This window comes from Mus musculus, chromosome 8 (assembly GCF_000001635.26).
Source record: "Mus musculus strain C57BL/6J chromosome 8, GRCm38.p6 C57BL/6J".
Taxonomy (NCBI): Eukaryota; Metazoa; Chordata; class Mammalia; order Rodentia; family Muridae; genus Mus; species Mus musculus.
Window position 1 is genome coordinate 69,554,416 of NC_000074.6, and position 23,159 is coordinate 69,577,574.

At 39.2% G+C, this 23,159-nt stretch overlaps 1 pseudogene; it reads right to left on the reverse strand.

Annotated features, from left to right (window-relative positions):
* On the reverse strand, positions 362-21,793 carry Gm3365 (predicted gene 3365; annotated as a pseudogene).

The window sequence follows — 23,159 nt, forward strand, 5'->3', positions numbered from 1 at the left end:
GGGCGCCACGGTCCTCTACCCCTGCGTGGTGTATGACCATGGGCCCGAGAGCGCTCTTGAATAAAAATCCTCTTGCAATTTGCAGCAAGACCGTTTATTGTGGGTGATTTTGGGGTGTCGCCTCTCCTGAGTCAGAACGTGGGGGAATCCTCACATTGTGGGTCTTTCACACCACCACTGATGAAACCAAAGGCATCCCCTTCCTGCCCTAATGTTGAATGCCCACATGGTGAGAAACTTTTATTAACAGAGAATTACTGTGACCCGGAAGAGTTCCACTGACACACGGCCGAAGGGCAGGAAAGCCTGGCAGGTAAGAAGCTTCCCTGAGAGTGAGGAAGGCCTGTTTCAGCAGCGGCGGCAGCAGCAGCAGCAGCAACATAGTGTTTCATAGTCTGTTGTGATTTCAAACAGTTCTATGCCAGCTCCATCAACGATATTGTATGTGACTAAGCCATTTTCTCCAATGTCTGGGTCTTCAGCCTTCACCCTTCCTACTTCCTCCCCCAGGGACAGCTGCTTCTGAAACAGACATCTGGTACATGCCTGAAAGAAAAAGACATCTACTTTTATTTCACTTTTTATTTGGCAGCTGTAAGACTTCAGATTTCATTGAATCCCAGTAAATTTCTCAAAGGGTTTAAAATCGAACTTTTTATTGGTAGATGCAGAAGTGAAGTGGATGGATGGGAAGAGGATCCCAGATGGCCAGCATGCAGGAGCAATGTTCCTTCCAGGATGACAAAACAACATTGGGGTCCTGGTAAGATGATGAGGTCACCTGCCACACGAGAGAAAGGAAAACAGTGACAAGGTCCTATGCAAGAGTCCACATGCGACTCGAGCCCCGGGCTACCTTGCCAGCAGAGTCTTGCCCAACACCCGCAAGGGCCCACACAGGACTCCCCATGGGATCCTAAGACCTCTGGTGAGTGGAACACAACTTCTGCCAGGAGTCTGGTTTGAACACCAGATATCTGGGTACCTTCCCTGCAAGAAGAGAGCTTGCCTGCAGAGAATACTCTGCCCACTGAAACTAAGGAGAGTGCTACCCTCCTGGTCTGCATATAGAGGCTAACAGAGTCACCTGAAGAACAAGCTCTTAACAGTGACAACTAAAACAGCTAGCTTCAGAGATTACCAGATGGCGAAAGGCAAACGTAAGAATCCTACTAACAGAAATCAAGACCACTCACCATCATCAGAACGCAGCACTCCCACCCCACCTAGTCCTGGGCACCCCAACACAACCGAAAATCTAGACACAGATTTAAAAACATTTCTCATGATGATTGATGATAGAGGACATCAAGAAGGACTTTCATAAGTCACTTAACGAATTACAGGAGAGCACTGCTAAAGAGTTACAGGCCCTTAAAGAAAAGCAGGAAAACACAGCCAAACAGGTAGAAATCATTAAAGAAAAACAGGAAAACACATCCAAACAGGTAATGGAAATGAACAAAACCATACTAGAACTAAAAAGGGAAGTAGACACAATAAAGAAAACCCAAAGTGAGGCAACGCTGGAGATAGAAACCCTAGGAAAGAGATCTGGAACCATAGATGCGAGCATCAGCAACAGAATACAAGAAATGGAAGAAAGAATCTCAGGTGCAGAAGATTCCATAGAGAACATCGACACAACAGTCAAAGAAAATACAAAATGCAAAAGGATCCTAACTCAAAGCATCCAGGTAATCCAGGACACAATGAGAAGACCAAACCTACGGATAATAGGAATTAATGAGAATGAAGATTTTCAACTTAAAGGGCCAGCTAATATCTTCAACAAAATAATAGAAGAAAACTTCCCAAACATAAAGAAAGAGATGCCCATGATCATACAAGAAGCCTACAGAACTCCAAATAGACTGCACCAGGAAAGAAATTCCTCCCGACACATAATAATCAGAACAACAAATGCACTAAATAAAGATAGAATATTAAAAGCAGTAAGGGAGAAAGGTCAAGTAACATATAAAGGAAGGCCTATCAGAATTACACCAGACTTTTCACCAAAGACTATGAAAGCCAGAAGAGCCTGGACAGATGTTATACAGACACTAAGAGAACACAAATGCCAGCCCAGGCTACTATACCCGGCCAAACTCTCAATTACCATAGATGGAGAAACCAAAGTATTCCACGACAAAACCAAATTCACACAATATCTTTCCACGAATCCAGCCCTTCAAAGGATAATAACAGAAAAGAAGCAATACAAGGACGGAAATCATGCCCTAGAACAAGCAAGAAAGTAATCACTCAACAAACTAAAAAGAAGACAGCCACAAGAACAGAATGCCAACTCTAACAACATAAATAAAAGGAAGCAACAATTACTTTTCCTTAATATCTCTTAATATCAATGGGCTCAATTCCCCAATAAAAAGACATAGACTAACAGACTAGCTACACAAACAGGACCCAACATTCTGCTGCTTACAGGAAACCCATCTCAGAGAAAAAGACAGACACTACCTCAAAGTGAAAGGCTGGAAAACAATTTTCCAAGCAAATGGACTGAAGAAACAAGCTGGAGTAGCCATTTTAATATCGGATAAAATCGACTTCCAACCCAAAGTTATCAAAAAAGAAAAGGAGGGACACTTCATACTCATCAAAGGTAAAATCCTCCAAGAGGAACTCTCAATTCTGAATATCTACGCACCAAATGCAAGGGCAGCCACATTCATTAAAGACACTTTAGTAAAGCTCAAAGCACACATTGCACCTCACACAATAATAGTGAGAGACTTCAACACACCACTTTCATCAATGGACAGATCGTGGAAACAGAAACTAAACAGGGACACAGTGAAACTAACAGAAGTTATGAAACAAATGGACCTGACAAATATCTACAGAACATTTTATCCTAAAACAAAAGGATATACCTTCTTCTCAGCACCTCACGGGACCTTCTCCAAAATTGACCATATAATTGGTCACAAAACAGGCCTCAACAGATACAAAAATATTGAAATTGTCCCATGTATCCTATCAGACCACCATGGCCTAAGACTGATCTTCAATAACAACATAAATAATGGAAAGCCAACATTCACGTGGAAACTGAATAACACTCTTCTCAATGATACCTTGGTCAAGGAAGGAATAAAGAAAGAAATTAAAGACTTTTTAGAGTTTAATGAAAATGAAGACACAACGTACCCAAACCTATGGGACACAATGAAAGCATTTCTAAGAGGGAAACTCATAGCTCTGAGTGCCTCCAAGAAGAAACGGGAGAACGCACATACTAGCAGCTTGACAACACATCTAAAAGCCCTAGAAAAAAAGGAAGCAAATTCACCCAAGAGGAGTAGACGGCAGGAAATAATCAAACTCAGGGGTGAAATCAACCAAGTGGAAACAAGAAGAACTATTCAAAGAATTAACCAAACGAGGAGGTGGTTCTTTGAGAAAATCAACAAGATAGATAAACCCTTAGCTAGACTCACTAAAGGGCACAGGGACAAAATCCTAATTAACAAAATCAGAAATGAAAAGGGAGACATAACAACAGATCCTGAAGAAATCCAAAACACCATCAGATCCTTCTACAAAAGGCTATACTCAACAAAACTGGAAAACCTGGACGAAATGGACAAATTTGTCGACAGATACCAGGTTCCAAAGTTAAATCAGGATCAAGTTAATGATCTAAACACTCCCATATCCCCTAAAGAAATAGCAGTCATTAATAGTCTCCCAGCCAAAAAAAGCCCAGGACCAGATGGGTTTAGTGCAGAGTTCTATCAGACCTTCAAAGAAGATCTAATTCCAGTTCTGCACAAACTATTTCACAAAATAGAAGTAGAAGGTACTCTACCCAACTCATTTTATGAAGCCACTATTACTCTGATACCTAAACGACAGAAAGACCCAACAAAGATAGAGAACTTCAGACCAATTTCTCTTATGAATATCAATGCAAAAATCCTCAATAAAATTCTCGCTAACCGAATCCAAGAACACATTAAAGCAATCATCCATCCTGACCAAGTAGGTTTTATTCCAGGGATGCAGGGATGGTTTAATATACGAAAATCCATCAATGTAATCCATTATATAAACAAACTCAAAGACAAAAACCACATGATCATCTCGTTAGATGCAGAAAAAGCATTTGACAAGATCCAACACCCATTCATGATAAAAGTTTTGGAAAGATCAGGAATTCAAGGCCCATACCTAAACATGATAAAAGCAATCTACAGCAAACCAGTAGCCAACATCAAAGTAAATGGAGAGAAGCTGGAAGCAATCCCACTAAAATCAGGGACTAGACAAGGCTGCCCACTTTCTCCCTACCTTTTCAACATAGTACTTGAAGTATTAGCCAGAGCAATTCGACAACAAAAGGAGATCAAGGGGATACAAATTGGAAAAGAGGAAGTCAAAATATCACTTTTTGCAGATGATATGATAGTATATATAAGTGACCCTAAAAATTCTACCAGAGAACTCCTAAACCTGATAAACAGCTTCAGTGAAGTAGCTGGATATAAAATAAACTCAAACAAGACAATGGCCTTTCTCTATACAAAGAATAAACAGGCTGAGAAAGAAATTAGGGAAACAACACCCTTCTCAATAGTCACAAATAATATAAAATATCTTGGCGTGACTCTAACTAAGGAAGTGAAAGATCTGTATGATAAAAACTTCAAGTCTCTGAAGAAAGAAATTAAAGAAGATCTCAGAAGATGGAAAGATCTCCCATGCTCATGGATTGGCAGGATCAACATTGTAAAAATGGCTATCTTGCCAAAAGCAATCTACAGATTCAATGCAATCCCCATCAAAATTCCAACTCAATTCTTCAACGAATTGGAAGGAGCAATTTGCAAATTCGTCTGGAATAACAAAAAACCTAGGATAGCAAAAAGTCTTCTCAAGGATAAAAGAACTTCTGGTGGAATCACCATGCCAGACCTAAAGCTTTACTACAGAGCAATTGTGATAAAAACTGCATGGTACTGGTATAGAGACAGACAGGTAGACCAATGGAATAGAATTGAAGACCCAGAAATGAACCCACACACCTATGGTCACTTGATCTTCGACAAGGGAGCTAAAACCATCCAGTGGAAGAAAGACAGCATTTTCAACAATTGGTGCTGGCACAACTGGTTGTTATCGTGTAGAAGAATGCGAATTGATCCATACTTATCTCCTTGTACTAAGGTCAAATCTAAGTGGATCAAGGAACTTCACATAAAACCAGAGACACTGAAACTTATAGAAGAGAAAGTGGGGAAAAGCCTTGAAGATATGGGCACAGGGGAAAAATTCCTGAACAGAACAGCAATGGCTTGTGCTATAAGATCGAGAATTGACAAATGGGACCTAATGAAACTCCAAAGTTTCTGCAAGGCAAAAGATACTATCAATAAGACAAAAAGACCACCAACAGATTGGGAAAGGATCTTTACCTATCCTAAATCAGATAGGGGACTAATATCCAACATATATAAAGAACTCAAGAAGGTGGACTTCAGAAAATCAAATAACCCCATTAAAAAATGGGGCTCAGAACTGAACAAAGAATTCTCACCTGAGGAATACCGAATGACAGAGAAGCACCTGAAAAAAATGTTCAACATCCTTAATCATCAGGGAAATGCAAATCAAAACAACCCTGAGATTCCACCTTACACCAGTCAGAATGGCTAAGATCAAAAATTCAGGTGACAGCAGATGCTGGCGTGGATGTGGAGAAAGAGGAACACTCCTCCATTGTTGGTGGAATTGCAGGCTTGTACAACCACTCTGGAAATCAGTCTGGCGGTTCCTCAGAAAATTGGACATAGTACTACCAGAGGATCCAGCAATACCTCTCCTGGGCATATATTCAGAAGATGCCCCAACTGGTAAGAAGGACACATGCTCCACTATGTTCATAGCAGCCTTATTTATAATAGCCAGAAGCTGGAAAGAACCCAGATGCCCCTCAACAGAGGAATGGATACAGAAAATGTGGTACATCTACACAATGGAGTACTACTCAGCTATTAACAAGAATGAATTTATGAAATTCCTAGGCAAATGGATGGACCTGGAGGGCATCATCCTGAGTGAGGTAACACATTCACAAAGGAACTCACACAATATGTACTCACTGATAAGTGGATATTAGCCCCAAACCTAGGATACCCAAGATATAAGATACAATTTGCTAAACACATGAAACTCAAGAAGAATGAAGACTGAAGTGTGGACACTATGCCCCTCCTTAGAATTGGGAACAAAACACCCATGGAAGGAGTTACAAAGACAAAGTTTGGAGCTCAGATGAAAGGATGGACCATGTAGAGACTGCCATATCCAGGGATCCACCCCATAATCAGCATCCAAACACTGACACCATTGCATATACTAGCAAGATTTTATTGAAAGGACCCAGATGTAGCTGTCTCTTGTGAGACTATGCCGGGGCCTAGCAAACACAGAAGTGGATGCTCACAGTCAGCTAATGGATGGATCACAGGGCTCCCAATGGAGGAGCTAGAGAAAGTAGCCAAGGAGCTAAAGGGATCTGCAACCCTATAGGTGGAACAACATTATGAACTAACCAGTACCCCGGAGCTCTTGACTCTAGCTGCATATGTATCAAAAGATGGCCTAGTCGGCCATCACTAGAAAGAGAGGCCCATTGGACATGCAAACTTTGTATGCCCCAGTACAGGGGAACGCCAGGGCCAAAAAGGGGGAGTGGGGGTGGGTGGGTATGGGGGACTTTTGGTATAGCATTGGAAATGTAAATGAGCTAAATACCTAATAAAAAATGGGAAAAAAAAGAGTCCACATGCTGGAACACCTGAGGCTTCCTTTTCAGGGTGTCCCACAAACTAATGCCAAAGATTCCTTGAACTAATGGCTCAAAGAAAAGCAGCCACAGAAGAGTAAATTTACCCTCTGCTTAAAAAGGTTTCATCACTTCATATTTATTTTAGAGACAAATACAAATCTTTCAAGAATCTTTCTTGAGCAAAGAGATATTTCTCTCATCTTACTCTTCATCCTTTGCACTAGGTATAGCATGGAATGCTCTGGAAGCTTTTAGACAGTCAACTCCCTTTATGTTTATATTTTTCAGAAATAAAGAATGGTGCCACACGTACATATTTATATTTATGTTTACAGTATTTATTTCTCATGAATGCAAATGATGATATATTACTCTTTTAGCTCTGAAGCTAAGTAAAGGAAGAGTTATAATTCTCAACATGACATTTAAAAAAAAAGAGAAAACAAAACATATCTAGATAAACTATGATGTTATAGGCTAAGTAGTATTGTATGGTAAGGGGTAAAGGGAAGTAGGGTGTGTGTGTGTAAGCGTTTAAGCTACACAAATGAGTGTGTAGTTATGCATGTGATTATGCTCTATACGAGTCAGTGTGAAGATGGGGTATGATATGCTTTTCTATGACAATGTATGTGAGTGGACACCTATCATGGTTAAGTATGTGTAGATGAGAAGGAAATCGGGATTTATTTTGGACAAGGTAGAGACAGAAATCTTTCGTTGGAAGAAATCTGAACTCCAGTGAAGGAAATGAGCAAGACAAGTGTATGAATATGTGGGCAATAAGTGTCACAGAACAAGGAACAACAAATGTCAGAAAGCCTCAGGTGAGGCTGCAAATTCTGAAGATTCTGAAAATGTACAGTGGGACTTCTGTTACGGGAGAATAACAGTAGGAAGGAGGCATGTAAACGGCATTGCTGAAAATAGTCAAGAGGTTGAGTTCCATTTAGGGAAAGCACTGGACAGTTTTCAGTAAAGGAATGAGCTGTAGCACCATCATTTGACACATTTGAAAAGCAACCTGTCTAAGACACACTATGCGTGGGCGGAGGAACCCTCTCCTGCAGTGCTCAGCCCACTGGCATTAGGGGACTCCCCTAGACTCTTCCTTTCCTCTACTGCAGCTATTATATGCTGCAGTGCTGCATTCTTTTCGTGATTATACTGTACCCATTTTCTACCTAATCTTGTATTGTATTCACAGTCAAGGCACAGTGAGTGTGACTTTCTGTAGAAATGAACAATGTATAACAATGTTCAGAAGATCTGTTGCAATGTAATTTTCTCCAAATCTCATTCAAGCCCATGACTGTGAAATACTAAAACTGAAATATAAAATTTCTATACCACTCTATATAAAAAAGGGCATTAGTGGACATCCATGAATAAGTCTGTCTGCCTACTTTTCTGGCATATGGAACAATTGTACATTGTGCAAATGGAATAGACAGCTTTGACTATGTTGTATGTGCCTCAATATTATCAAAGATGCATACCTTTCCATCTGACAAGGAATAGCATGGTTGACCCATCTCTTTTGGAGTCCTCAAGAGCTAGTATGTGTCTCATGATCATCTACCATGATATCTTCATTTGGTAGATTGTTATCTTGGGTAACTTTGAATAACCATAGTGCCTCCTTAATTGGTATACTTAACTGACTTCCTTTGGGTTTATTATTTTTTATATTGTGTGTGTGTGTGTCTGTCTGTCTGTCTTTGAGTGTATGCTATGTGTCTGTCTGTCTGTCTGTCTGTCTTTGAGTGTACACTATGTGTATGTGGGTGTCTGCAGAGACCAGAAAGTATGTCAGATTCTCTGTAACTGGAGCCATGGGTGTTTTTGTCATTACTGGAAAGCTCAGAGTCATTATTTTTGTGTTATAACTCTGGACTCCCCTTTGCACATACACACTAAAATATGATTCCAGAAATTCTTTAGTCCCCTCAATGTCCTTTCCCTAGGAGCCAATTATATCTATAAAACATAGGCTCTGTTTAGATATTTATAACATTAGTGACCAGATATTAAAATTAGCAGCTATCATTAATTTCAATATTTTAATACCATTGTCTCCAAAGAGTTGTTTTGTTTGGTGCTAGAGTGATGGCTCAGAACCAAGACCGTATGTTTCTCTTCCTGCTGACCAGAGTTTGGTTATTCCCACCCAAGTCAGCTCACAGTCACACATAATTACAGCTGCAGGGAAATCTGACAGTCCTGGCCTCTGTGGGTCCCTACAGATAGGAAACATCCACATATAGACACACTCATAAACACATAATTAAAATAGTAAACCTAAACATTTTAATGATGTATCTTACTTTTAGGTATGCATATGCCTGTGTCTATGTGGCTCTGTGACTAGGAATGCAGATACAACGGAGACCAAAAGAAGGCTACAGGTCCTCCTGGCCCGAATTTCAGCTGTTCAGAGCCAATAATATTGTTGCTAAGAACCTAACCATGGATTTCTGCAAAAGAATTATATACCCTCAACTGCCAAATAATATTTTCCCTCAGTAACTTCATAAATATTGTACAGTATTCAAAATAACAATGGCTGAACAATTATTGCCGTTTTTTCAATTGATATAAAAATTAGCACTAGCTGGATTAATCTGAACAAAGATTGTATTTACGTTAAATGCTAGGGTATCATTTTCTACAAGGATACTAGTATAGCTCGTATCCCACAGGCCCCTCCAATGTTACTTTATGGTCCTCTCATAGAACTGTGAGGTCTGGCTGAGCTTTACTACTATGCTGGCAGCCTTAAGGCTACAGGGAAAGAAGTCCCATGGCTTCTGGTATCAGCTCAAAAAATGGTCACAGAGTTCTCATGATCAGAACTCAGCCACAGAAAGGCCCATGTGGAGAGGAAGCACAAGCTAATCTCAATTTGCCAGGCTTATAAGGAATCTTAGAAGTGGGTTTTTCTGCCACAGGAGAACTGCCCTGCTGATGCTGGAGTGACAACAGAGTAGCTATTTCTCCTATGCTCTGTACAAATTAAAGTCAAGAAACAAATAAGTGATTGTTACTTGCAATCATCAAGATGTGGGGGAGTTTTTTATGGAATGATAAGCATCAGATCACGGTTCTGTTAGCATCAGTGAAGAACACTGAGACAGGAGAACGTTAATTGATGACTGCCTTTTATGATTAATACCTAATAAGTAAAATATCTCAAGACTCAGATATTCTGGTGTCTAGAGTTACACAGTTTTAATGACTTCCTTACTTCTCATGATCTCTATACTGTTTAACTTTCCTCGGTGTGTTTTTAAGTCTTTGCTATCTTGTTCTAGTTTTTTGCAAGAATCACGAAAATGATTCTTGGATTTCTAGACTCTTCCTTTTGAAAGCTGGGTAAATTAGGAGTGAATGAAAAGATGAGGCTCTCGCTGAGCAGTGGTCATTAGCAAAGACCAGCTCTGACTCCTTACTCTGTGGAAACTTTGCTGAGTTGTCGTTGACATCAGTCAGAGTGATCGTCACACTGGTTGTCCCTGAGAGTACACCCATGTGTCCACCCATGTCCTTAGCCTGGATCACCACATGGTACTCCTCCTTGGCTTCTCTGGACATATTGGGAAGGGCTGTCCTGATGATTCCTATCAAACGAAAATTTAAAAATCACAAATATTCATTTATGACAAGATTAAAAAAAATATGTTACATCCTGGGAAGCTAAAGATACATAAAATATAGCCTGCTCAAAGACAAGTCATTTTAACATGGCAAACATAACAGAAAGTGTTGAAGATAACACCTGTGTATTATCAAGCAAATAATAAAAATTACTTACAACATATTAGTTTTTTTTCACTCTGCATGCAAGTAACAATGTCTTTCCTCTCAGACACAAGAATCCTGAAGACTGGAATGACAAGAGCCTATTGTATGATAAGTCATATCTGAATCTATACTTCAGGACTTCTAGCAAAATGATTCAGAAATCAAGTCCTACATAAACTAGTAGAAACATCACTATGGGGTTGGAGAGATGGCTCAGCAGTTAAGAGCACTGACTGTTCTGCCAGAGGTCCTGAGTTCAATTCCCAGCAACCACATGGTGGCTCACAATCATCTCTAGTGGGATCCGATGCACTCTTCTAGTGTGTGTCTGAAGACAGCTGCAATGTACTCATAAAAATAAAAACTAAATAAATCTTTTTTTTAAAAAAAAGAAAAGAAACATCTCTTCAGCTCATATTAGGTTTACAGAGGAGGCATAAACTTTTTTGAACACATTAAATAGGTACTATTAATTTTTTGAGTGAGTGAACAGAGGAGTTAGAAAGATGAACAAAACTTGTGCAAAGATTCAGTGGACAATCACACGTCCTGAATTACTGAAAAAACAGGATAAATTCAGGATTGAAATATTCATGACCTCTGTATATTTAAACATGATGTTCATAAAAATATGCTTACTTACATCTCTAGGGATCTTATGGAAGCTTTTACACTCAGTGAATAGGGCAGTATTTATAGTGTAAATACAAAGAGCAAGGAAGAAGTGCTGGGCTATGTTACGCAGCATCACTGAGCCCAGTGTTGTGATGTTTCTTTGCAACATCCTAGGACTTATGAGACATCATGTTCCTTATTGGTTAGTTTCATGGGTTCCAACTGTTAGTCACTAGCCTTGGTTCCCTGAGAGAAAGAAGACTAGAGTTTTTACTATTTTAAGTAGTCTAGATGAAATCCCACATTAATCCTTAGTTTACCCAAAGACTAAAAGCAAAGATCTCCATGAAACCATAGACAATAACTCCACAAGCTGTTGTTTGAAGTAAGGAAATGAAAAATGAATTAATATATAAGTAGGTAAGAGTTAAGAAAGCAAATAAAAAATAATAAATTAGGAATTCATGTAAAAGTTGCAAATTGTATGAAAACCTTTCAAGAGTACAGAACATATTACGTGGGAAGGAAAAGTGTAATACTGCTGCAGAAGAACAATGTTATAGGACTGTAGTGTTCACTCTTGTTGACAATCAAATTAGTGTAAATGAAGCGAAACATTGTTTTAGTTTCTGTCGTATACTGACTCACTTTACTGGTCTGCTCTTTATCTTACAGCATCCTTTGGGAACCTATGCTCACAGCAGGAGATTGGGAATGTGCTGGATCTTCTAGTAGGGTGAACATTTACAGTTACTCCTGACACTTCTTAGTTTACCCAGTGGTCTTCCAAGGATGTTTTAAAGGCTAACACTACTTTGTAACAACCTTCGACCCTTTTAATATGGATCCACAAGTCAAGGCATTTCCAATTCATACATTTAATTTTAAATATTTGTAATTATCATCTTAGACACTAATAAATGTGTATTATTCCATTCATCCATATGCACAGAACATACATAGGCCATCTCGTACTAACTGCCAAGTGGCCCTTTAGTTCTGTTTTAATTTAAGGAATTTTAAAGCCAAAGCAGTTAAATGACGAGGCATAGACTCCTTGTTTAAAATAAGTCGTGACTTACAAAGACGATGTAATCGACCATACCTGTTTGGGCCTCCACCGAGAAGTAGGGTTGTCCTTCAAGGATGCTATACACTAACTTGGCACTTTTTCCGTAGGTGGGATTATCTGCATCAGAGGCTGTCACTTGGATAACTGATGGTCCTGAATAAAGGGGGGGGTGTCAGGGGGAGCAATTAGCAACATCCAATAAACTTTGCAAATTTCATTGCTGTTTACAGAATTTCATTTAAAATGAAGACCTGTAAGGAAGCTCACAATGACTCTACATGATCTTATTGTCCTATAGTTCAAGTGCAGACCACTCCTCTCCCTGCCATTCTTCCCTCTCTAGTTTCCTTCTTCTATTTCTTTTTTATCAGCAAGGTCAAACTAAGGTTTAAAACGAAACTTTCTACTTTCACAGTTCTTCCTGGTTGGTTTGCTATTTAAAATAATATGAACATTCTTGTCAAATACTCCTAGAACCATGTGAATTCACTGTTTAGTATATCACATAATCAAATAAAAATCTCTCCTGAGAGTGCAATAAATGGTAATTAATGAAGAATGGCTTTTCATGAAAGGAGAGAGGGCACTTTCCCATCTGTGACAATGAACAAATCATTTCACTGTTGCTTTGCACGCAAGAAAATTACTTCTGATACTAAATTTTAATTAATTTGTGGCTATAAATATTCTATAGAATGCTGTTCCCCAATGTCATGAAAATTACATGTTTCCCTCTCTATAGGTAGGGTCTGTATCCACGTCACAGAAACAATCAGTGAGGGATCAATACGATCTAAGACATTCCTATGTCAGAAGACATGAAAATCAGGGGATAAAGGAATGGGAGGACTTTTTTTCCTTTATAAGCTCTACTGTCACAATAAGCATCTGAGACATGCCATGTTGAGCTTCAACAGAGAGGGAAGGAGGGAAGAGGCAATTATCCAGGATGCCTCTGTCAGGCACTGTCTGAGGTAAATTCCAGGTAAAGTGCCTCCATTCTCTGCTGGACATTTTGGCATCTGTTTTACTTTGGGAAGATTTGGGATGAGAAATATAACATCTTAAAATCCCTTTTTCATGTTGTTTGTTGTCACAGTTGGGAATCTGTCTTGCAGGGACATCTAGCAAGAATAAAGCCCAAGTTTCCCCTTTGACATTTCAGCAGAATGTGGGAGGGAGGTCCTCCTTGCAGGGTACAGAACCTGTTTACACAACTTACAGGTAGCTATCCTTTCCTTCCGAGGGGTTTCTGTGACTTCTATGAGAAACGCAAGACAATGTTCACTCTTTTTCAAAATCAATTTTCTATACCCACTGTCTTTTGTGAATGTCTTCCTACAAAGTAGGAATTATTCTAGAAAATGGGTGTTATGCCAGAGAAAGACTTCATGGAATGCTAAGAAAGTTATAAATCTTTATAATTTAATGGAATTTTATTTTTTAAGAATTTTTTAAAATTCTAAAACAAAAATTCTAATATTGAAGGAGTTATAAAATATTTCTATTTGACCTATATAACCAGAACTCATTAGTAACTATTATCTTGATTTCATAGTTGACGAAATGATAAATTAGGAAGGGATACAAAGGAGCACTGGTTCACACAGCTTTCTGATGACAAAGACAATAATTTCATATGTAGAGTAGAAAGTCTGAGAACTGCCATAGTCTCCAAAGTGTCCTGTAAGGAGCAAAAGTCCACCTGGGTTATCAGTTTGGATGACTAGCTACCTCTGCTTCTTCCATCCTTTCTTCTCATTAGAATTCACATCTGAGGATAGTGTAGTCAAGGGACCAGACAAGAATAAGTAAAAGGAAGGAAGGAGACAATGACTCAGCCTGGCTTTTTCTCAGTAAAAGAAGATCTTATGGGATGGATCCCCAGGTGGGGCAGTCTCTGAATGGTCCTTCCTTCAGTCTCAGTTCTGAACTCTGTCTCTGTAACTCCTTCCATGGATATTTTGTTCCCCCTTCTAAGAAGGAACGAAGTATCCACACTTCTTCTTCTTGAGTTTCATGATTTCTGCAAAATTGTATATTGGGTATTCTAAACTATTGCAACAAGATTTTGCTGACAGGACCCTGATATAGCAGTCTCCTGTGAGGCTATGTCAGTGCCTGGTAAATACAGAAGTGGATGCTCACAGTCATCTATTGGATGGAACACAGGGTCCCCAATGAAGGAGCTAGAGAAAGTACCCAAGAAGCTGAAGGAGTCTGCAGCCCTATAGGAGAAACAACAATATGAACTAACCAGTACCCCCCAGAGCTCGTGTCTCTAGTGGCATACGTAGCAGAGGATGGCCTAATCGGAGAGGTAGGAGAGGTCCTTGATCTTGCAAAGATTCTAGGCCCCAGTATAGGGGAATGCCAGGGCCAGGAAGTGGGAGTAGGAGAGTTGGGGAGCAGGAAGAGTTGTAGCCACATATGCATATATATATATATATACATTATACATATACACATATATACACATATATGTGTATATACATATATATATATATGGGGGTATGCATATATACATATATGCATATAGATAAATAGATAGAGATAGAGAAGGAGGAGGGTATAGAGGATTTTTGGAGAGGAAACTAGAAGAAAACATCTAATAAAAAATAAATCTAAAAAAACAGATCATCTTAGTAGACATCTTAGGCAACGGCAGCTCTGTCACAGGAGGCTCCACACACAGACTGGAGTCTCTCAGAGCCCTAAAGTCACAGCTGACAGTCTTGAGTCAGCTAATCTTTATAATCGGTGCTTGGTTTTTCTCTAACTGGTAAAATGAACAATCTATCCCTGATGGCTTTTAGATTCACTTGGGGCCAATGAACCAGATTTACTCAAAAGACCACACTCTAGAAATTCAAGCAGAAATGATACCAAGAGGCATGTGTTAGAGTTCCATCTTCAAGCAAAGCAGTATGTCTTTAAGCATATTTGAAATCAGCTGATGGCAGCCTTATATGCATTGTGGGTGAATTTAGTAACACAAATTTCGTTCATCTGTTTCTGCTTCGGTTTCTCATTTATCCAAGACCAACTGGAATGACTGCTTTGCAAAGTTTAATCATGGGGAGGTTAAACACACTGGGGTGTGTTCGCCATCAATTAATGTGAAGCCCAAAGCAGCAAACATTATCATTGCTGTTACTTATTCGACATCAATGCCCTAGTGATTGGATGAATATAATCATTACTCTTTGAAGACTAGAAATTGTTATTGCTCTTCTGCAGAGGAAGAGCAAATATTAAATGGTGTCACTTCACACAGCTGAACATAAGTCAGGATTTGCTAAACTGAATCTCATTCTTCCCCCTTCCAGACTTCCTAGTTAATACGAAGTTAATAGTCGACTTTACAACCTCAAGTCTAATATAAACATTTGAAAACCTGAGTCTCTATATCTGTTATGCACTTTTCCTTGGAGGCCCTTCCTTTCTGTTTGTTTCTTTTGTTCCATGTGTTAGGGTTTTCTTTTTTTTAATCTTATATATTCTTTTCTCACTATCTTTTAGGAGTCTGATTGTTTACTATGGAGACAGAAAAGAAAGGGTGCATCTGGATGGCAGGGGATGTGTGGAGTAACTGGGAGGGGTGGAAAGAGCAGAAGCCATAATCATGACATTTTGTGCGAGGAAAAAAAACTATTTTAATTTTTAAGAATCTAACAAAGCATTTTTTTCCTTATTAATGTGCAATAATGATTCAACACAAGCTCTGCTTCCTGGGTTGAAGGGCAGGCACCAGCCTGTCGACCTGCAGACATACCAGATAGAAAGAGAATAGGTGACCATTACTTACCTACCCACATTGAACCTCTCAGGCACACTGGTATGATAGATTTCATGCAGAAACTCTGGAGGGTTGTCATTAATGTCCTGGACCTTATCAATGAATTCTGAAGGTGGCTCCAGTGGTTTGTTGGTGCCCCTGTCCACCGCCTGAGCCATCAGTGTGTACTGAGCTCTCTCCTCTCTGTCCAGTGTCTTGGTGGCATGAATGTTCCCTGATTTGTCATCAATCACAAAAATGGTTCCCGCTCCTTCTCCTGAGAGAATGTATTTAATGTTCCCATCACCGGAGTCAATGTCAGAATGAAGCTAGAAAACAAAAAAGAAAAGAAAGAAAGAATGTAGGATTTGTAATTTCATGAGGAACACAATAAAAACACATAGGCTGATAGTTACACTATGTACACATGTGTTCACATACATACAGTCACACACATATCATGAGACGAAGTGATTTCCATCACCATTTTCTGAATAGAGAAATGGAGTCTTAGATAACTGCTATGACCCTAGGTAATGATGAGGCTGATGGATTTGCAAATGGTTAATTCTCAGGTTCATGTTCTCCCCCTCTTATTCTCTCTTTGACTGTATATATGCATACATACAAAATATATGCATGCACATATGCTTCAGTAGTTATTCGGGAAGAAATGCACATATATATTTCAAAAAGATTTAAGAATGACTTTATGCAGCATATTTCTCTCAGTGTTTATTCCCATTTCATCACTGCTTCAGCTATGAATCACCTTTTTGCCAGTTTCTTATGACTCCTTTATGAGATAATAATTCAAGCCTATACATATACAAATTTATTTCCACAGATTCTTAAAAGCTCTGTGCTAATTTTACATAATCCGGGCTATAAATTGTATATTATAAATTGTAGATTCCTGTAACTGTGACTTCTGCAGCTCCATCAACATCTAGATACAAAGGGCTTCCTTATTCACCATGTGATATCCTCTTCAAAGGACACTTATATTTGTTACTACAAATACAAGTCCAGGCATTTGTTATTACAAATCCTTCAACTAATCAGATTTTTCTAGATCCACTGTCTAGTGTCCAGAGTGTAATGTCTGGAGCTATTATCTTCTTGGGAGAAGAATCTCCTATGACCCTATGATCATAGTGGACAGTGGGGCAAAGTGATAGACATGTTGTCCCCAGATCCTTGAAAGAACTTCCAATATCCTTGGGATTTTCATGTTTTCCAGAAAGCCTTTAGACAAGATGATTTTTGCCTAAATCTGTATTGATGGAGTCAAGAATCTACTATGGTCTTTTAGCTGCCAATTCGACCAGCAGCTCTGCCCGAATTCTGCTCTGTGTTTCAGAGCCCACGCCCATCAAAGACTTCACTGATTTTCCTGCAGCAATAAAGCCTATGCACTCACTTTCTGTCCTCATGATTTCGGAGGTCCTTCACCTCCTTTATATTAATGTTACTTTAATTGTTATATGAAATTGTTACATGGTTTGAACTAATTTACATATTTTAATATGTGAATGCTATTATATGAGTTATTTTCATTGCCTTCTAGTATTGAAAATTAGCTAGATTTAAAAACACTAATCGATTAAACCTGTTGTGTATAGAAATTCAGAAAAATAAAATAAATAAGTAAACAAAAAGTTATATTCAAGCATTTACTACAATAAAGATTGTAACTAATTTTTATTTAATATTAATGACTAATAATTTATAATTATCATTTTATTACTGTCAGTAAAGTTTCTATCATTATTATAAAACCAAGGCCTACACAGTTTGCTCGAGGTTCACAAAGAAAAACTGAATATACTACTTTTTAAAATGGTTCCATCATTTAAATTTCCTAAATATGTTTAATTATTTGTAGAGTTTTGGTGAAACACCAAAAAGTTCAGCTCCGACATGGATACACAGGCATAATCTACAACCATTTTGGTTGTGTATCCTAGGGCTTCTCGGGCAGGGACAGTAGGAAAACATTTGCTTCTGAAAGGTAACAAAATATAATCCACCGTTTTAATGCAATATGACTGATGTAATTCTTAAGAGTTTGGCCATTCGTGGAGGGAAATGTGAAGTTACTTGATGGTTTTCAGTGAACTAATAGAATATCCACAATGTTCACAGTTTCCTTAGTGGCCTGTGTTCCCCTCTCCTATCCAGCCTAGGATTGTGGTGTTTGTTCTTTCTCTGTGCTTCATGGGTATCAAATGTTAGAGGTTAAGTCCCGGGGACTGGCGAGATGGCTTAGCGGGTAAGAGCACTGACTGCTCTTCTGAACGTCCTGAGTTCAATTCCCAGCAACCACATGGTGGTTTACTGCTACCTCTAATGAGATTTGACGCCCTCTTCTGGTGTGTCTGTAGACAGCTACAGTGTACTTACATATAATAAATAAATGTATCATTAAAAAAAAGAAATGTACTGGGGCACATAATCTTTGCAAGACCAAGGGCCTCTCCTCCCTCTCCTCCCATTGATGGCCTACTAGGACATCCTCTGCTACATATGCAAATAGAGACACAAGATCTGGGGGTTACTGGTTAGTTCATATTGTTGTTGCTCCTATAGGGTTGCAGACCCTTTTAGCTCCTTTGGGTACTTTCTCTAGCTCCTTCATTGGGGCCCTGTGTTCCATCCAATAGATGACTGCGAGCACCCACTTCTGTATTTGCCAGGCACTGGCATAGCCTCACAAGATGCCACGGCCAGGAAGCAGGAGTGGGTGGGTTGGGGAGCAGGGCATGGGGAGGGTATAGGGGACATTCGGGACAGCATTTGAAATGTAAATGGAGAAAATATTTAATAGAAATAAATGCTAATTTTTCATAAAAAAAGAAATGATATAAATATGAATGTCAAGGTACTGAAAGTTTCTAAGGAACTTCATGCATTATACATGAAAACATAAAGAGGCATTTCATAGAGGCAGGCAGATTTCTGAGTTCCTGGCAAGCCTGGTCTACAGAGTACTCACCCAGGACAGGCAGGGCTATACAGAGAAACCCTGTCTCAAAAAAACAAACAAACAAACAAACAAACAAAAAACAAAACAAATAAAACAAAAAAGAGGCATTTCATAACTAGCCATGGAGCTGAAATTTTTACCAAGCATCTGGCTTATCCCATTTCCACTTTGTTTCTCCTCCCTCCAAGATTTAAAAGTTGGATATGTCTTCCCTAGTTTTCCTCTGTCACAAAGATGATCTACTGTACTGACAATACTATTTATTAGGTTCTACAGGAAAGCAGTTTGGGAACACAGCAAGTGCTATCAAGGAGCCAGTTCCTGACTCCAAAGACTGATTGCTTCTCGCTTTGCACAGCACAACATGACACAGGCTGAACGTCCTACATGCAAACTCTAAGTCTTCTGTACTTTGCCAAATTCTACCTTTTCAGGGAATTTTCAAGCATTCACCCTTGAATGTCACCATTCAGACTGTTAGTGAACAAGCCAACTATTCCTCCTACTTAGCTCCATTTCAAAAGGAAGATTTTGCCAGATCTGAGCAGGTACATATGGACACACACACACACACACACACACACACACACACACACACACACACACACCATCCAACTAAGAGTCCTTTCACAAACCTTACTTTTCAAGGTCATACATGGGATGATGCCAGATTTTCCCTTCCTCTCTTTATTCCTCGTCTTCTCCCGAGTGCATCATATGACATCTGTTATATCCAGAGAGACACAAAGTCATCTGACTCACTAAGACCTCTACCCCTGCCACCACCAAGCCTAAACACACTCTGTCCCCCACTGAGACAGTGACAAAGCAGAGGGTCATTTTCTCAGAGCAATTTGATACCCAGCTCTACACATTGCTTGAGCTAAGTTGCCCCGCTTTACTGTGGCTGTCTTTTTCCTCTTCCTTTCTATGGACACAGCACAGCTCTTTGGTTACAGGATTTGCTGGTCAATTATTTTCCCCTACTTCCATGTTATCAAGACTACGTCTACATCTTTTTCACATGAATGAAATTATTTAGAACATTATTTCTAAAAACACTTATTTCCAATTCTAAGTTATGTTGAGATTATCATGAACATTTTTGAGCATAAAAAATAAACGATATTAAAAATGGACTGTTGTTTCATATAAAAACAACGACAGAGATAACTTGTTGGCATCCTTGGGGTTCAAAACTAGGAATCTCTATCATCTGTCCTTGCATTTCTCTATATTGAATCAGTTCTGTTTAACTTGAATGTCAGGGGTTATTAGATACTTGCCTCTATTTTTCATAAGGGTTAAGGACATAAACTGAATTTCATTACCCTCCTCATTATATTTTATCTTCTTCCTTAAATGAATAAGTGGCTGCCTCTTTTTCTTGCTTGTTTGGAGTCAGGTATTGCTTCAACCTGATTTACTGTCTGTCTACCACTTCCACATAATAGAGCTTCAATTTGTACATATTAAAATAACTATCTCCTGTGAACTAGTGTCAATATTACCTAAAAGACTGTCTCTTGTTTTATCATAATAAGTAGTAAGAAGTCAGTTTGCCAAATGTGTTTTGCCCTCTCTACATTTATATTTCCAATGGAGTTGAATAAGCAGTGCATAACCTTAGAAGAGGAAATATAGCAAAAACATACCTAAAGACAAAATGGATAATACCATTCCTATCCTAAAGACACATATTCACTCATTTCATTGGAGTTGGTATTAGTGCCAAGACCTAAGGATTCAAGGCTAATCTAATTCCTCATACAAAGTAAAACGAAATGAAGTGACAGAGGCAGACATGTAAAACAGCAAAGTAGGATGAAAGGGATTGGTGAGACATGGGAATATAAAAGTGGGAACAGGCAAGTTGGGGTTAGAATATAGTCTGAGAAATTCCTCCAGTTGAAGAATGGTTCAATAAATTAAGGCAGTATTTCTTTTAATAGACTCTAAAGCAATCCAAAGTCAAAATGGAGTCCTTATCTATAATAAGTGAACATTAGAAGCATTCTCAGTGTGGTCTGGTCTATGAATGAGGAGGAAAAGACTGGATGCGTATATACATAATATGATTCTCTTTTTAATGACAGTAGATCATTCTTGTTCTCTTTTTCTGTTTCATTGTTTTAGTTTTACTTATCTTGCTTTCGCCTACTCATTAGTTTACCTACTGTTGTTCTGTCTTGTTTTTTTGTTTGTTTGTTCATTTGTTTGTTTGTTTTGGTTTGACCTGGTCATGTCCTTCTGCACTGATAATGAGCACATATAGACACATCAACATCAAATATAAGCAGCCTTACCCTGCCCACCAGCACAGGGTCGGGCCCAGTGTACTCGTCCATCACAAAGAACTGGTTCCAGACCCAACCTCTCTTGGAGAGTTGCAGCATCTGCCCCTCCTTGCCCTTCTCATGGTGTCCATGGAAAGAGGGATGCAGGTGGCTTCGTTGCTCCAGGGCAAACGCCTGGCTGTGGTAAAGCATGCTCAGGCATACCAGGGCAGCTTGTAAATAGTAGTTCTCCTTCATTTTTGGTTATGCAGTAGGCACAGGAGAATGCAGCTGTCACTTCCTACACCAACAGAGAGGCTTTCTTTTGGATGGCGGCCTCCCAGATGTGTCAAGTAGACCTCCTCTGGAATGGAATATCTTCACTCACTGAGGACATCACACCAGGGTTGTTCACCTCTGCAGTCAGCTTCTGCAAGCAGAGAAAGAGATGAGATTAGCTGCAGCCTCCATCCACCTATTGTTTCGTTTTCATTTAGCAAACATGTGGTTTGAGTATCAGTTTACCACTTGTCAGCTTTGGGAAAGCTGACAGCTTTCTCTGAACCCAGCTTGCTCATTTCAGAAACGTAGATAAGAATAATATTCGTTGAAAGGTTGCTGCAATGATCAAGAGAAATGGGAATATAAACCCACTAATACAATGTCTAGAACCCAGAAACTCTCTATTATTCATTGATCATATGTGTGCATCCACAGCAAGGATGCCAGAGGCCAGCACAGTAAAGAGAGGATGCTTAAAGGATATGGTGCCTGAATTGATACTAAAGCAAAAGCTTCTATTTTAAGAATGGAGAAGATAGGATACCATGGAAAAAAAAAAAACACCAGAATTCCATAACCATTACAGTTGGCCAACCACAGCATAAACCAAGACTTAAGCACAAATGGAAAATAAGAGGAATCTTATGTCATAGTCTGTGAGATGGAAGGAAAGACAAGGCAGACCTCAGGAAATGATGATGGTAATGAAAATAATCAATGAAGAAATGAATGACTAAGGTGTGTGTGTGGGAGGGGTACAGGTATGGAATCCAGAGCTCTGTAGACAGGCACAGAAGGATCACAGAAATTTTAAGAAGTCAGACGCTAGTTTGATCTAATCTGACTTTCACAGTGAATTCCAGCACAGCCCAACCTAGCAAGGTACTGTATTTATAGAGAAAAAATTTAAAAAGGCAAGTCTTCATTGAGCTTTGTGAATCAATTAATTAAATTATGCTGATCAATTAACACTACAGTGTCAACTAATAGGTCAAATTCCCATTGACTCACTGGAGGATCTATTAATGCTACTGAAGTTAATTACAGCTACAGCATCAATTTGTTCTTTTATGGTCTGACGTCTCCTTCACCAGCTCAGCATCCTATCTTACTGGACAGCTTTTCATAGGATGCTTTCCAGTCTCACCCCAATCACAAGAAGAAAAATTGAACAGTTAACCTGTTGCAGGCAGCATATTATTGCTTCTTCAAACCCAACCAGCACACTCCTACTCATTAGCAGTAAGATGGAGCCATTGGCATAGTTTACCTTCCCAGATTCCTTGTATTTCTCTGACCTAGAGTCCCTCTAGCTCCCAGACTTCTTGAATTTCCCCCTATATAACATTCTTTGATTACTCCTCCCACTTAAAATTCATCTTTCCTTGTTTAGAAATATCTGCTTCTTCTTGGTGGTATCCAGAGTCCAGGTGTTCTCAAAAACACATGCATTCTCTATTAACACATTACCCATGGATAAACACAGAGTGAGAACCTAGAGTCCTCTCATTTTCCCAGGGAGG